The sequence below is a fragment of the Lathyrus oleraceus genome, chromosome 2 (genome assembly GCF_024323335.1).
Source record: "Lathyrus oleraceus cultivar Zhongwan6 chromosome 2, CAAS_Psat_ZW6_1.0, whole genome shotgun sequence".
In the NCBI taxonomy this organism is placed as follows: domain Eukaryota; kingdom Viridiplantae; phylum Streptophyta; class Magnoliopsida; order Fabales; family Fabaceae; genus Lathyrus; species Lathyrus oleraceus.
The window spans coordinates 442033504-442050748 of record NC_066580.1 but is presented as its reverse complement, the minus strand read 5'-3'; positions in this window follow the sequence as shown (position 1 = coordinate 442050748).

Sequence of the window (17245 nt, the reverse complement as noted above, 5' to 3'; positions counted from 1 at the left end):
GAAGTGGCCTACAAATTTGCTTTACCACCATCTCTTTTGAATCTTTATAGTGTGTTTCATGTATCCCAACTTCAGAAGTATGTTCCAAATCTGTCTCATGTGATTCAAATGGATGATGTGCAAGTGAGAGATAACTTGGCTGTAGAGGCATTACCATTGCGAATTAATGGTCGGGAAGTGAAACACTTGAGAGGTAAAGAGATCGTCCTGGTGAAGGTTATATGGGGAGAACTTGCTAGAGGAAGCATGATGTGGGAGCTGGAGAGCCGGATGAAGGAGTCTTATCTGGATCTTTTTCGTCCAGGTAATTTTCAAGGGCGAAAATTCTATTAATGGGGAGAGTTGTAACACCCTGAATTCAATTAAATTTTTTAATTGAATTTAGCTGCAATTTATTTTATTATTTGAGTGATTTAATATGTATTATTATTATTATTTGATGAATATATGTGGTATGTGGCATTAGTGGGTATGCTGGTGGGAGTTAGGAATAGTGGTAGAAATTAATTAAAGTTTTTAATTTATTTTAAAATGAGTATAAATATAGAATAATAAATCAAATAATATAAATGTTAATATTTTGGTGGAAATTAGAGTTTTTAGAAAGAAAAAACACGAAATTAGAGATGGGAAGGGTAAAAGTGGTATAACAAAAATAGTGGAATTAGGTTTTAATTTAAAAATAGAAATGTGAGGGTTGAGGAGTTTAGTTATACATAGAATTTTTATTGAGAAAAAGAAGAAAGAGGCAAAGTGAGAAAAAGGAAGAGCAAGGAATTGGGAAAGAATATCATCATAGCTAGAGCTTGAGTAATTGCCAAAAATTCAGGTAGGGGGAATTACTCTAATATAGGTGTTATTGCATGAGGGGTTGATAGGGGTCGTCACCCTCCTTTAGGTTTTGTCATCTTTTTCACCATTGTTGAGACTTATGTGTTTTTACAAGGAATTGTGTGCAATATGTTATGTTTGTTGTGAAATATATATGTAATTCGTATTCTGGTTCATATTGAAAAGTATACATGATATGACTATGTGCATCTGAATGTTGTAGTTGTTGTCGATATATTTTGGTTTTATGAACATGAGATTAAATTCATGATTAATTTATGAACATGATGATGATTATATGTTGAGTTGATGATTGATGATAATGATACTTGATGAATTATGGGTTAAATAAATGGTATAGGTGATATGTTATGATAATTCACTTTAAAAATTGGATTGAGATAGATTTAGGTTGAAAAAATAGGGCTTAGAAGTGGATTTCTCATGAAAATTTAGCAGAAAAATTATGTAGACTGATTTAATTTGAATCATGGGGTTACTATAACACTTGAGACCAAAGAGCGCGAAGAGTGGTTACATGTAACACCTGAGGGCGGGAGAGTGGTTGTCGGTGCACAAGGCATGACAATGAGAAACTCCTAGCAGCTTCTAGGGAAAAACTGAATTCACATCTGAGAGGGATCCTAAGGTTGTGCAGGTATGGGACTGCATGGTTGAAGGAAAATTCATAAGGATTGATTGGTACTACTTATAGCAACAAGATGCATCTTCTTTACGGTAGCCTAATAAATAAAAACTTCATAGTTAAGTTTGCTTGACTTTGAGTAGTATTTGAATGGGTGACTGTCATACCCCAAAATTTGCCCATTAATATTTCAAGACATTTTTCAGGGTACTCCGACTCATTTTTATGACACTGATCTTAAAGGAACAAAGGCCCAGCTCACGAGTGGCCCAATCCAGAAAATGGCCCAAACTGGCCTGCTCGCTAGGCGAGCAAATCCTTCGCCTAGCGAACGTTCGCTGCACGCTCGCCTAGCGAACGTTCGCTGCACGCTCGCCTAGCGAACGTTCGCTGCACGCTCGCCTAGCGAACGTTCGCTACACGCTCGCCTAGCGAAGCTGACAGATAACAGAAAATTCTGGGCTTCACTCTGAGCCCATTAGGTCATGAAAAAAGGCATTATAAATAGCCAAGCTTCAGTCACGAAAGGGAGGACGAAAAACAGAGGAAGACGGACGGAAACCCTGGCACAGAAACCCTGGAGGCTACTTTAGAGAGTTCCGAGTGAAGAAACCCTAAAGGCCGCTCCTCCGCTCCGAAGCTACCGCCGCCCAACTCTATCTGATACCAAAAGCGATCAGTCTCTTCAATATAGCAGCTTAGTTGCAAGCAGGTTTGCGCATCACTATTGTTTTATGCTTTTAATCGGTAATCTCTATATACATAAAGCATCATGATTGAAGTTTCGAATATATAATTTGATTTCACATGCGAATTTAAATATGCTTGAATATCATGAATGTTTGTCCATGATGTTCCTGTAATCAAGTGCCATACAAGTTCAGGTTTTCGGAGGTCATGCTGCTGTCAAACTCCAAACCCGTGGCCGCTCGCTAGCACATCGCTAAGCGAGCCTGTAGCGAGCATTCGCTGAGTCTTCGCTAGGCGAAGCAGAGGCGAACGGGACAGTGGCTGCTTTGTTTCTTTTCTATTCTGCCTTATGTCTATCTAACCAAGACTTATTGTAATTCTGCATCATTTGGCCTGAGATTATGACTGTTGTGTTGTATTGCAATTTTCAATTATACTTTACTTTGATGCTCTAACCCGTGTGCTGAATTGTGTAAAGGTTTACATATTCCCGAGGAAATGGCCGGCTAGGTATTCCACTTTATGTGTGGGATACCCTTATGGAGATTCACCCTGAATTACTCAATTGATTTTAATGTATTAATTTCATGGTGAAGATCCACCCTAATGGCTTAATTGATCTTAATGTACTGATTTTAATATGGACCTAATTACTTAATCGACTACGGCTATCTAATTAATTGTAAAACTTTGCCTTTTAATATGCGATCTTGGACCTCTCTTTTGTTACCCTACGATTACGGTATTATGGTCATGTCCCGCGAATATGGGGATACACTTAGCAAAGACCCTTCGGTTAAATCATCATAGTCCCTCGAATGTTGCCTTTGTCCCTCGATGACCCTTCGGTGTAGCCTACGGTTAAATGATGATCGTCCCTTCGAATGCTAAGGTATCCTTACAACTGTTGCCTTCAATGACCTATCGATGACCCTACGATGACCCTTTTACATCCAAAGGATAAAACTACTTACTTCTCAATAGTAAGGACAGTTTTACCCTCATAAGGATAGGAAATGCCCATAACGACCTTAGGAAGGTATAACTCTCAATTACTGGATCATAACCTAAAACATTTTCCACCCCTCACACTTTGCAAGTCCTAGAAAATCACCACTTGGTATACATTCATACTAGAATCATTACCAAGTTATATTTTTCTAAACTGTTTTTCAAAATCAAACGAGATAAATACTTTGTATACATTCATACGAGAATCATTACAAAGTTAAACTCTCTTTTCGAAACATTTTTAAATAATTCACCAACACTTTTCAGACAAAAATATAAGTGATCCAGCAATTAAGAGCCCATGGATAACCATGGATACAAAGGGTGCTAATACCTTCCCTTTGTATAATGTACCTCCCGAACCCAAAATCTATTGAGGTCTTTCCTGTTCTTTTCCACCTTTCCTTATTGGATAAAAGAAAAGTCGGTGGCGACTCTTGCTAACCGCGACATTGCGATTAAAAAACACAAAAAGTCAGTTCACCGTATGACAGAACTGGCGACTCTGCTGGGGACTTACAAAGAGAGGTCACCTTAAAAATCATTTATGTTTTAAACTGTTCCTTCTTTTGAGGGTATTTTATGCTTGAGTGAAAGATCCTACACCCGGATCTAGTGTACCTTAGGTAAGTAGCAATAGATCATCGCGACTATCCGGCGTATACTGGAATGGTTAAAATGATGGCTACGGTTAATGTGACACTTTGGATGTCCTGATGTTCCTCATGTTTACTTGAGGAAAAATTTGGCATTCGCGTGGTGTCATCAAAGCATTAACCAGACCTTTAGAACCCTAATTGACTCATCCTAGCCATTAGAAAGTAGTGAGATAACTGACTTCGGTTCCGACTGAGGTTGGTTGAGACTCGATACTACACTCTTTGAGATTGGACTTTAGGGAAGCTTCGGTCAACCACTTGGTGTTGCACTGAAGTGGACTTAAAGAAAGGTCGATGATTTGAGATCCTTCTAGAACCCGGTTACTATTCTAGGACAGGTTGAACCAACCAAACTTCAGTGGGAAGGGTACTTACCTATGGAACTCATGCAAGCCTCAAAACTTAGGAATGATTGTTGTGTGACTTGCTTGTGCGTGTTATTTACTTAACATCATAACATCATAACATCATAACATCATAACATCGTGGCATTGTACTAACCATTTCGAGGACTTAAGGATTTAACTTTGCCCTGTTTTGAAAAAAAAGTTTCCTTTTTTGGTAGTTTACGCAAAGTTAAATTCCAAAAGTCCTTGAAAACATTTCATACATTGCATAACATCACGTTGCATAACAGTTACTCTAAAGGGATCAATGTTCTCATGGTTTTCCTCCAAACAGAAAAATGGATCTCGAACAAACTGTCAAAGATCTCCATGCTCAGAATGCTCAACTCCAGGAGATGATCTTGAACTTATCCAAGGGGCAGGAGGAACTGAAGGCTCTCTTGCTCGAGAAGAAAAAGGACAGGAAACCTGTGAGTTACATTAACCCGGGAAGAAGGCTTAAAAGACAGGCCGCGGGAGTCAAGTTTGGAACTCCGAATGGTCCAGAAGAGGAGACGGAGAATGATTCCGAGGAGGAGAATGTTGATTTCTCCAACCCTGAGGATGACGATGAAGATTATGAAAATGAAGAGTACTCTCCAAGAGATGATAAGTACAAGTTGCTGGAAGAACGTATGCTAGCTATGGAAGGTCAAAAGGCGCCCGGTCTGGATTTCGAAAGCTTGGGACTGGTCTCTGATGTGGTCATTCCTCGCAAATTCAAGATCCCCACTTTCACTATATACGATGGGGCATCTTGTCCTCAGATGCATCTGAGAGCTTATGTGAGAAAGATTCAGCCGTATACCACTAATAGGAAACTATGGATCCATTTCTTCCAAGAGAGTCTGTCTGGCACACAGTTAGAATGGTACTATCAGCTCGAGAGCTCTGACATCCACACCTGGACTGACTTAGCGACAGCTTTCTACAAGCATTACCAGTACAATTCTGAATTAGCACCTACTCGGTTACAGTTGCAGAATATGACTATGGGATCTAAAGAAAGCTTCAAAGAATATGCTCAAAAATGGAGAGGTTTGGCTGGCAGAGTCAAACCTCCTCTGACTGACAGAGAGTTAGTGGACATGTTCATGAGCACACTGACTGGCCCATTCTACAACCATCTATTGAGGAGTTCCTCATCGGGTTTCACTGAACTTATATTAACAGGTGAATATGTTGAAAGCGGCATTCGAAGTGGAAAGATACAGGCAGCTACCTCTGATCCTCCAGAGACTCCTAATGTCATCACTACTCCTCTGCCTAACCATGACGAGACTGTCAATGCTGTGGAAGATACTGATAACGATTATGACTTGGACAGTTGGATTTTCCCAACAACTGGGGACGGACTCAATAATTGGAAGGCTGAAGACACTATCCCGATTTCCTTTAGTCAGGAGTAATTGTTATTGCTATTTTAGTATTTCAAAGCATTGTGCCTATGCCCGGGACACAATAGCTAATTTTTCAAGGGTTTTGTCATTTTCATAAGCATATTCGTATTCAATAAATCAATGGACCTTTTTGCATTCAAATATTGCGCTCCTTATCTTTCTTGTCATTTTTCAAACAAGCTATGTTTTCTTGCACACACTCACGTAACAAATTACCGATCCATATCCACTCTAGATCCTATTGATAGTAATTCTGCTACTGTTCATTATGACTTTGAAAATCCGATCTACCAAGCCGAGGATGGAAGTGAGGAAGATTGTGAAGTACCTAGAACTTGCCAGACTACTGCAAGAAGAAAGGACTATTCAGCCGCATGAGGCATCGATCGAAATTGTGAATCTGGACCACGTCGCCCGATTTAGCTCCCATTTGACCGCTACTCGCAAATCCATCTTCAAATTACTGAGACAAAGTCAAGAAGTATCTCCAAGAACCTCCAATTCTGATGCCACCAATTGAAGGAGGACCTCTAATCATGTATTTAACCGTGTTAGAAAATTCAATAGGGTGTGCTGGGGCAATATGACGAGTCTGGTCGAAAAGAGCATGCAATATACCACCTTAGCAAAAAAGGTACCGACTGTGAAACAAGATACTCACAGCTCGAGAAAGCTTGCTGTGCTTTGGCTTGGGCTGCTCGCCGACTAAGACAATATATGTTGAATCACACCGCTTTATTGATTTCTAAGATGGATCTTATCAAATACACATATGAGAAACCTGCTGTCTCCTGAAAGAGCTATCACTGATAATGGTGCTAATTTGAACAACAAGATGATTACTGAACTCTGCACGCAGTTCAAAATAAAACACCATAATTCCGAAGCGGCGACTTGGTAATAAAGCGTATCATTCTACCACAAGACGACCTCAGGGGCAAATGGACTCCCACATACGAAGGGCCATTTGTAATTAAGAAGGTATTCTCTGGTGGAACCATGATGCTTGCTACAGTGGATGACAAAGAGTCCCCGCATCCCGTGAACGCGGACATAGTTAAAAAAAAATACTACGCATGTACACCCGGCAAGTCGAAAACCTGAAGAGGCGGCTTGGGCAAAAAAGGGTATCCTGGTGGACTGAAAACCTGAAAAGGCGGTCCAGGCAAAAATTAGGGATTAAAGCGTAGGACTATGTCCCGTTCTCGGACAGCTTCATCCAACTTCGAGGGACTGAACAAGCCAATCACTTCTATCCGACAGCAGGAGATGAGATGCTTGAAGATATAATGACAGTAGTGGAGTTAAAATCAACAGGACTTTTTCTTCATAGCTCCTCTTTGTTCTCTTGACAATTTCCTCTTACTAGGATTTCTGTCTCCTTGTACTCAAATTGCCTATTTATAGGCCCTCTTTCAAAATCAATACAATTTCATTTCCAAAAAGATGCTTTTGTTTTACTTTCTCTGTTTTGTTTGCGTAAACGTCCATTGATTTAACTTGAATTGATATATGCATTTGAATATGATCAATGTTTATCAAAATACATGCATAAAATAGCAATGGCAGTTACTAAGAGACCTCAGGATCGAGGATAAGGTCTAACCAGGCTTTCCAACAAGTCCGGTTACAAATCCATTCCCCAACAAAAACCAGCTATTTCCCAGAAGAGGTTGGCATCGCCAGACAGACTGGTCATCTCTTCCACCCCCAGCTAGGCTCTGTTGAGTGTTTCCATCGTCAGACGGCAATCAAGTATCCCCCAGCTAAGAAAGGATCGTCAATACAAATATCTCCAACCAGAAGAATGAGATTTATTTTCCCAGTAGAGTCCCCTGGAAGAACTTTTCAGACGCATTATTCATTCATTACACCATTTCACAGCATACGCATGCATACATTGTTCGCATTTATTTTCATAAGCATAAAACATCTCATGCATCATGACATGGCATAAAGCTAACTTTATTTTTCAGGTTAATTATCCTCCTGATACAGTCAAAACAAAAGTCCATTCAGACGGACATCCTCATCAATTACGTTCAGGATTCAACTACATCTTTCAGATATACTCCATGTCAACATTCATTCTGACATCCTCCTAACGATGGCATCTATAAGCCCATCCCAGACATTTATTGCAAATATAACATATACAAATACTATCAGATATAGCCTAACGTACGGTTCATTCTGATTCAGCTCAACATATGACTCTCTCAACTCAGATGTGATCTAACGTACGATCCATTCCGACCTTCAACAACTCCAACACGGTCCAGCATACGACCCATTTGGACCTTCAAGGCCTCGGATGCTACCTAGCGTACGGTACATTCTGAAGTGTAGTCTGGCGTATGACTACCCCCTTCATCACCAGGTACAGCCTAACGGACGGCTCAGTCTACAACTCAGATACGATCTAGCATACGATCCATTCTGATCCTTCACCCCCAGTAACGATACAGCCTAACGGACGGCTCGTTCTGCAACTCAGATACGATCTAGCGTACGATCCATTCTGATCCTTTATCCCCAGCAGTGTATGACTCATTCGGATTCTTATCTCATTTTGATTCGGCACAATATATTACTCCTCCAACAATACGGTCTAGCGTACGACCCATTCCGATCTTCATTCCTCAGATACTACCTAGCGTACGGTACATCCCGAGGTGTAGTCTAGCGTACGACTACTTTTCGTCAGATACAGCCTAACAGACGGCCCATTCTGCAACTCAGATACGATCTAGCGTATGATCCATTCTGATCTGTTATCCCCAGCGGCGTATGACCCATTCTAACTCCCCAGTGAAGTCGACGGCCTAATGAATGACTCACTATACGGTCTAGCGTATGACCCAGTGACACCCATGACTTCAGATATCTTCTAACGTACGACGTACTCTGAAGCTCTCATCATCAAACTTCCTAGATGGCATCTTTAAACCCATCTCCATCAAGACTAACTAATTGACAAGTGCAAATTTTTGGGGCATCCTAAGTGTTCAATAAGCTTCCACCTCCAGACCACGAATGGCGTACATACCATTCTGACTCTCTCGGTTCAAGAATATTGAACAGGGGCAGCTGTCATACCCCAAAATTTGCCCATTAATATTTCAAGACATTTTTCAGGGCACTCCGACTCATTTTTATGACACTGATCTTAAAGGAACAAAGGCCCAGCTCACGAGTGGCCCAATCCAGAAAATGGCCCAAACTGGCCTGCTCGCTAGGCGAGCAAATCCTTCGCCTAGCGAACGTTCGCTGCACGCTCGCCTAGCGAACGTTCGCTACACGCTCGCCTAGCGAAGCTGACAGATAACAGAAAATTCTGGGCTTCACTCTGAGCCCATTAGGTCATGAAAAAAGGCATTATAAATAGCCAAGCTTCAGTCACGAAAGGGAGGACGAAAAACAGAGGAAGAAGGACGGAAACCCTGGCACAGAAACCCTGGAGGCTACTTTAGAGAGTTCCGAGTGAAGAAACCCTAAAGGCCGCTCCAAAGCTACCGCCGCCCAACTCCATCCGATACCAAAAGCGATCAGTCTCTTCAATATAGCAGCTTAGTTACAAGCAGGTTTGCGCATCACTATTGTTTTATGCTTTTAATCGGTAATCTCTATATACATAAAGCATCATGATTGAAGTTTCGAATATATAATTTGATTTCACATGCGAATTTAAATATGCTTGAATATCATGAATGTTTGTCCATGTTGTTCCTGTAATCAAGTGCCATACAAGTTCAGGTTTTCGGAGGTCATGCTGCTGTCAAACTCCAAACCCGTGGCCGCTCGCTAGCACATCGCTAAGCGAGCCTGTAGCGAGCATTCGCTGAGCCTTCGCTAGGCGAAGCAGAGGCGAACGGGACAGTGGCTGCTTTGTTTCTTTTCTATTCTACCTTATGTCTATCTAACCAAGACTTATTGTAATTCTGCATCATTTGGCCTGAGATTATGACTGTTGTGTTGTAGTGCAATTTTCAATTATACTTTACTTTGATGCTCTAACCCGTGTGCTGAATTGTGTAAAGGTTTACATATTCCCGAGGAAATGGCCGGCTAGGTATTCCACTTTATGTGTGGGATACCCTTATGGAGATTCACCCTGAATTACTCAATTGATTTTAATGTATTAATTTCATGGTGAAGATCCACCCTAATGGCTTAATTGATCTTAATGTACTGATTTTAATATGGACCTAATTACTTAATCGACTACGACTATCTAATTAATTGTAAAACTTTGCCTTTTAATATGCGATCTTGGACCTCTCTTTTGTTACCCTACGATTACGGTATTATGGTCATGTCCCACGAATATGGGGATACACTTAGCAAAGACCCTTCGGTTAAATCATCATAGTCCCTCGAATGTTGCCTTTGTCCCTCGATGACCCTTCGGTGTAGCATACGGTTAAATGATGATCGTCCCTTCGAATGCTAAGGTATCCTTACAACTGTTGCCTTCAATGACCTATCGATGACCCTACGATGACCCTTTTACATCCAAAGGATAAAACTACTTACTTCTCAATAGTAAGGACAGTTTTACCCTCATAAGGATAGGAAATGCCAATAACGACCTTAGGAAGGTATAACTCTCAATTACTGGATCATAACCTAAAACATTTTCCACCCCTCACACTTTGCAAGTCCTAGAAAATCACCACTTGGTATACATTCATACTAGAATCATTACCAAGTTATATTTTTCTAAACTGTTTTTCAAAATCAAACGAGATAAATACTTTGTATACATTCATACGAGAATCATTACAAAGTTAAACTCTCTTTTCGAAACATTTTTAAACAATTCACCAACACTTTTCAGACAAAAATATAAGTGATCCAGTAATTAAGAGCCCATGGATAATCATGGATACAAAGGGTGCTAATACCTTCCCTTTGTATAATGTACCTCCCGAACCCAAAATCTATTGAGGTCTTTCCTGTTCTTTTCCACCTTTCCTTATTGGATAAAAGAAAAGTCGGTGGCGACTCTTGCTAACCGCGACATTGCGATTAAAAAACACAAAAAGTCAGTTCACCGTATGACAGTGACCTTTTGGGAAGTTTTTCGGAAAGCGCATGAGTGAGGATAAAACATGCTGAAAAGACCCGTGTTGGTTTATGGGGTCAGCTGGTAATCCTGAAAACATTATGGGGTCTTACAAATGGTATCGGAGTCAGACCTCTCCCAGTACGATGTGGTTCAGGGAAGAATAAAGCGGAAGCTGGTGGGCATGTAATACTCAAGGCCAAAGAGGGCGGAGAGTGGTTACATGTAACACATGAGGGCGAGGGAGTGGTTATCGGTGCACGATGCATGACAATGAGACACTCCTAGCATCTTTTAGGGAAAAACCTAATTCACATTGGAATAAAAGGGATCCTGAGATTGTGCAGGTATGAGACTGCATGATTGATATAATGATTATAAGGATTAATTATTACTACCTATACCAACAAGATGCATCTTCTTTTCGGTAACCCATTCCATAAGAACTCCACAGTTAAGCGTGCTTGACTTGGAGAAATTTTGGGATGGGTGATCTTCTAGAAAGTTTCTCGGAAACTTGTGAGTGAGGACAAAATATGTTGAAAAGACCCGTGTTGGTTTGTGGAGTCGGTCGATAATTCTGAAAGTAGTCAGGGGCGTTAATCACATATTACACATGATTTGAATCATGAAGACAAATTTTGTTCAAAATAATGTTTTCATCATAACTTGAATTTCGTAACTCCATTTGAGGCGCGGTTCGAAGCGTTTGATAGATAACGTGAAATACTATCTTATTATGGTTAATTAGATATTTAATATGTGAATGAAAATATGAAGAGTATGTTTACTTGTGATAAGTTTTACGAGACGATTATCGAATAATTATATAATCGTGAATTATATAATCGTGAATTATATAATCGTGAATTGATGGTTGACATGTGTTGAGTTTGTGATGTTGGAATGTTTTGAGTGAAGATTTTAATGTGTTGATGAAAAGAATGACAATTTTTGGTGATAAAATATCATGATGAGTTTAATAAGTTGTGAATTATACTTATGTGCGTGTCTTATGAATTGTTGATATAATTATGTACTGATCAATATAGTTATATGTTTCAGAACGTTTGTATAATTATATGATGATTTATAATTGCATGTTGTTGATGTGATATGTGATGTGGTTTATATAATTATGTGTTGTGAATATAATTATATGTGCTTGTGTTAAGGTGAGTAGTTCAAAAGTAAGGACTACTATGAATGTTGTATTGTATTGTTGTTTATGGTTAAAAGTGGAATCATAAGCGTTGTTATTGTTGTATTAGTATATATGTCATGCATCATTTTGTATCGGTATGTTGAAAGAGGCGAGTCATTGGTTTAGAAGTGGGGACCGGTGATCGCCCAAAGTTCAGAAGTGGGGATTCGAGGTTTAGAAGTAGGAATCTGGTTCAAATGAGGAACCATTGTTGAGTGGACGAGATCATTAACAAACCTTTGATGTCAAAATTGGTACCACATGCATAGAGTCGAGTTGTGAGTCACATTGCATACATAAAAGCTATGTGAGTTGAATTGTTGTGATGTTGTGTAATTGAATGTGTGTTATTGATTATGTGATTCAAGTTACCCTTGCATTCTTTTACGTCGTTAATATATTTTAGCGTATTCTCATCTCTTTCTTGTTTGTTTTGTGTTGTTATGTACATTGTTGTACAGATACTCATGAGGAGTAAGTGTTGTTGTGAGTTGGAAGATGACCTTGGAGCTTTTCTTCGTTTATTTTATCTTTTATAGCTATTTAGTTGGTTTAATGATTTGATCTGTAACATCAGGAACAATGCATTTTATTTGTTTGGAGTTAATCATTGGATGATGTTGACTTTGTTATGTTTTTCCGTTGATGAGATAACTAAAATTTATATTGTTTAATTGAGTTCCAGTGTAAATTTTGAAAATACTTGTAAAAAATATACATGTTATGTTTAAATAGCATCCTAAAAAATGGATTTGCATCCTTTAATTATGAGTCGGAATTTTAGAACGTTACATACATATCTCTAATCCTAACAATAATTTTTCACATATCTTTGACATTTTCAATTAAATGTGTCATTTATTCTGTGTGATAAACTAAAACAACAAAGCAAATTGGACAACATTACCAACAAATAAATTCATATTAGCTTTGCTATTAAAGAATCATCAGCATTGTAAATAGGTTGAACATCTCATTCATAGCGTAAAAAGGTTGAATTTTTAACTTTAAAAATGTTCAAGTAATAAAATTGTAGACACTGAACTGATGAAAAAAACAAAAACAAAGCATTACAAATTTAAAAGCAAGTACATACAGTAAAACGAAGAAAAAATATAAACTGTAAAGACATAAATGAAATGTTCATAACAAGCGAAAAAACGAAGAACAAAGAAGGAACCATGAATAAAATGGTAATTCCAAAACTAAGGTTATAGATTGAATTCCAAAATGAAGATTTCACATAAATATCCCAAAATTCTGTTGGAAATCAAAATTAAACAAAGCTTCAAAAGTGGGTGGAGGAATGTGTATTATTCGATTAATCAGTAGCTAATATATAGCCATCTTACAAGTAAAAAGAAATAACCAACTCTACTCTTTACATGCCTATAGAGTAGGAACACAAATAACAAACCCTATTTCTCCTAAAGAATAGGTCTTATTCAAACAAACTAAGACTAATAAAGCAGTAGATTAAGACAATAATAATGTCCACCTAACATTCTCTCCCTTAAACTAAAACACATGTATTTTAGTTTAACTCTGACGCACTAACCATTCCAAGCATACCACGAAATTTTTCAAACTGCTCAAGTTTGAGTGGTTTTGTCATCAAGTCTGCTACTTGCTCCTGAGAGTTGCAGTAATTTAATTCTATAACACCTTCATTTACTAAATCTCTTAAAAAATGAAATCGCACATGAATATGCTTACTTTTTCCATGAAAAACTGGATTCTTAGCCAACTGAATGGCAGAGCTGCTGTCACATTGAATTATAGTTCCTTCAACCTGCTCCACTCCAATCTTTCTCAAGATTCTCTTTAGCCATATACACTGACAAGCACATAGAGCTGCTACGATATATTCGGCCTCGGTAGTTGATAAAGTCACCACAGGCTATTTTTTAGATGACCAGGATACAACTCCAGATCCTATCATGAACACATATCCAAATGTACTTCTTCTATCATCAAGATCACCCACATAGCCACTATCTGTGAATGGCAAGAGTTTTGAAAAACCTTCATTCTGTGTGTAGAGAATGCCTAGCTCAGTTGTCCCTTTTAAATACCTCAAAATTCTTTTGGCTGCCAACCAATGTGACATGGTTGGTCTAGACATATACCTGCTTATGAGACTTACACCATACATTAAGTCAGGACGAGTTATAGTTAAATACATGAGACTCCCAACCATTTGTTTGAACAATGTTGCATCAACTTTAGTTCCTCCTTCATCATTTGACAACTTTGTTCCTGGTACAATTGGATTTTTCACACTATTGTTGTTTTCCATCTCAAATCTTGCTAACACTTCTCGTGCATATCTTCTTTGACAAATAAAAATACCATCAGAATTTTGCAACACTTCCATTCCAAGAAAGTTCCTCATTCTTCCTAGATCGGACATATCAAACTCTATCATCATTGACCTTTTAAATTCCATACACATGCTCACATCACTTCCAGTAAAAATTAAATCATCTACATAAAGGCTAATTATTAAAATTTACCTCCTTTTGACTTGGTGAACAAAGTATACTCATTGGAACATTTCTCGAAGCCTTCACGCAGAAAGTAAGACTCAATTTTGTTGTATCACGCCCTTGGCGCTTGCTTAAGGCCATATAGAGCCTTTTTTAGCTTGTAAAACTTCCTTTCTTCTCCTTTCTTAACAAACCCTTCAGGTTGTTGAACAAATACTTCCTCCTTGAGTTCACCGTGAAGGAAAGCACTTTTTACGTCAAGCTGAAAAACCTCTCAGCTAGACCGTGCTGCTACTGCAAGTATTGTTCGAATGGTATCGAGCCTTGCTACTGGTGCAAATACTTCGGTGTAATCAACTCCATACCGTTGTGCATAACCCTTAGCTACCAATCTCGCTTTATGTTTCTCGACATCCCCATTTTCATTAAGTTTGGTCTTAAAGACCCACCTAACTCCAATAGGCTTGGCATCCTTAGGCAAATCCATCAATTCCCATGTTTGGTTCTTCTCTATAGCTTCCATTTCTGCTTCCATAGCCTCTTTCCACTTCTCACTTTTGACTACCTCTGCAAATGAAAATGGATCATTCTCTGTTACCATCATCATTGCATGCATATCTTCTTCTTCTGAGAGACCTTCTCCTGTTTCATAGTCCGCCATCCATACTGGTTTTGTTCTGACTCTTTCAACCCTCCCTTCAGCTGCAACTTCTTGAATGTTTACTTCATTTTGTGGTGAATAATCGGAAGGAGTATTTCTGACCTCCTCAATATTATCCTCACCGACATGCTCTTTTTCACTTTCATTATCATCTTCTAGCACATCCAAAATCAGTTCTTCTTCAGTTCTTCCCCAATCCCAGCTCTCTTCTTCTTCAAATTGAACATCGTTGCTGATGATGATCTTCTTAGTGGTTGGATCATATAATCTATAGGCCTTGGATTCATTACTAACCCCCAGGAACACACACTTCTTGCTTTTGGCATCTAACTTGCTCCTCTTTTGGTCTGGAATATGAGCATGTGCTATGCAACCGAAAACCCGGAAATAAGTTGTTGTTGGCTTCACTCCACTCCATGCTTCCTCTGGAGTTTTCTCTTTTACCGCTGCGGTCAGGCTCCTATTTTGAACATGAACTCACCAATTTACAGCTTCTGGCCAAAACACTTTTGGAACTTTCTTATCAGCTAATTTGAGCGTACTGCATTCATGATTGTTCTGTTCTTTCGTTCGACAACTCCGTTCTGTTGTGGAGTGTATGCTGCTGTCAACTGCCTGCTTATACCATGAGCTTTATAAAATTCTCCAAATTAATTTGAGTTAAACTCACCTCCTCTATCTGTTCTCAAACAAGTTATATATGCACCAGCCTCTTTTTCAATAAATGCTTTGAAATTCTTGAATGCACTAATGGCTTCTGATTTTTCATGTAAAAAATAAACCCGAGTTTTACGTGAAAAATCATCAATAAAACTTATGATATACCTTTTGTCACTGTTGGAAGCAGGTTTGATAGGCCCACACAAATCAGAATGCACAAGTTGAAGTTGCTTTGATGCTCTCCAAGAACTTTGTTTCGGAAAGGATCATCTATGCTGTTTGCCAACCAAACAAGTTTCACATAACTTTTCTGGAACTTTGAGCAGAGGCACACCGTCTATCATTTTCTTGTATGCAAGTGTTCTTAATCCTGAGTAATTCAGATGGCCAAATTGACGATGCCACGAGTGTGACTCTTTCTCGGAGGAAAGTTCAGCCTGAAGACACATCGAATTTCCTTTTGCTGCCATAGATGCTAACATATAAAACATTCTATTTCCACTCATGTTAGTTTGCATAATTAACCCTCTTTTAGGATGACAAACTTTACAAGTCCCTTGCTGAATTAGAATAGCTAAACCCTTCTCCTGAAGTTGCCCTATGCTCAACAAGTTACTTTTCAACTCAGGTATGTAAAAAACATTTGAGATTACCTGAATAATACCATTTACTTGAAGTCGTACACTCCCTTTATCTACCACTGCCATTCTAGTGTCATTCTCAAGCTTCACTGTTTGTTTAAATCCTTCCTCTAGCTCCGAGAACCATTCTTTGTTTTCGGTCATGTTATTTGAACACCCCGAGTCAAGAAACCAAGCTTCTTCTATTTTGGTTTGACCAGCATCAACATAAGACATTAGCAGAACCTCTTCTCCTTCTTCTACATGTTCAGCGTAGTTAGCCCGTTTCTCCCGATCAGGACACTCATATAGAAAGTGTCCCAACTGATGACATTTGAAACATTCTACAGTGGCTCTATTCATAGATGACCTCCCTCTTCCTCTACCTCGACCCACTCGGAATGAGCCTATGCCCCGTCGTGGTTTGTCGTCATAAGAAATTCTTAATGCTTGTTCTTCCTCCTGATTCCCATGCATTCTTTGCTCTTGAACAAGTAAACTTCCATGGAGCTCATCAACAGTCATAGTATCTATGTCATTTGACTCCTCAATTGAACATACAACTTAATTGAATTTGGGAGTCAAAGATCTCAAAATCTTACCCACCACTGTGCTTTGATTCATATCTTCTCCATTCACTTTCATTTTATTTACCACCATGAGGGTTCGTGAAATGAAGCCATCGATCTTTTCTCCTTCTTTCATAACCAGCATTTCAAACTCCTTCCTCAATGCCTGCAGCTGCGCTCTCTTTACTTTGGTTGATCCCTGGTACTTCTGTTTCATTGAATTCCATATCGCCTTTGATGTTCTTTTGTCAAGAATGGTTTCCATGATCTCTCTGTCAATTGCTTGAAAGAGATAGTTCTTAACTTTCAGATCTTTGAGTTTTGTTTCTTCGAAACTTTTCCTCTGGGCCT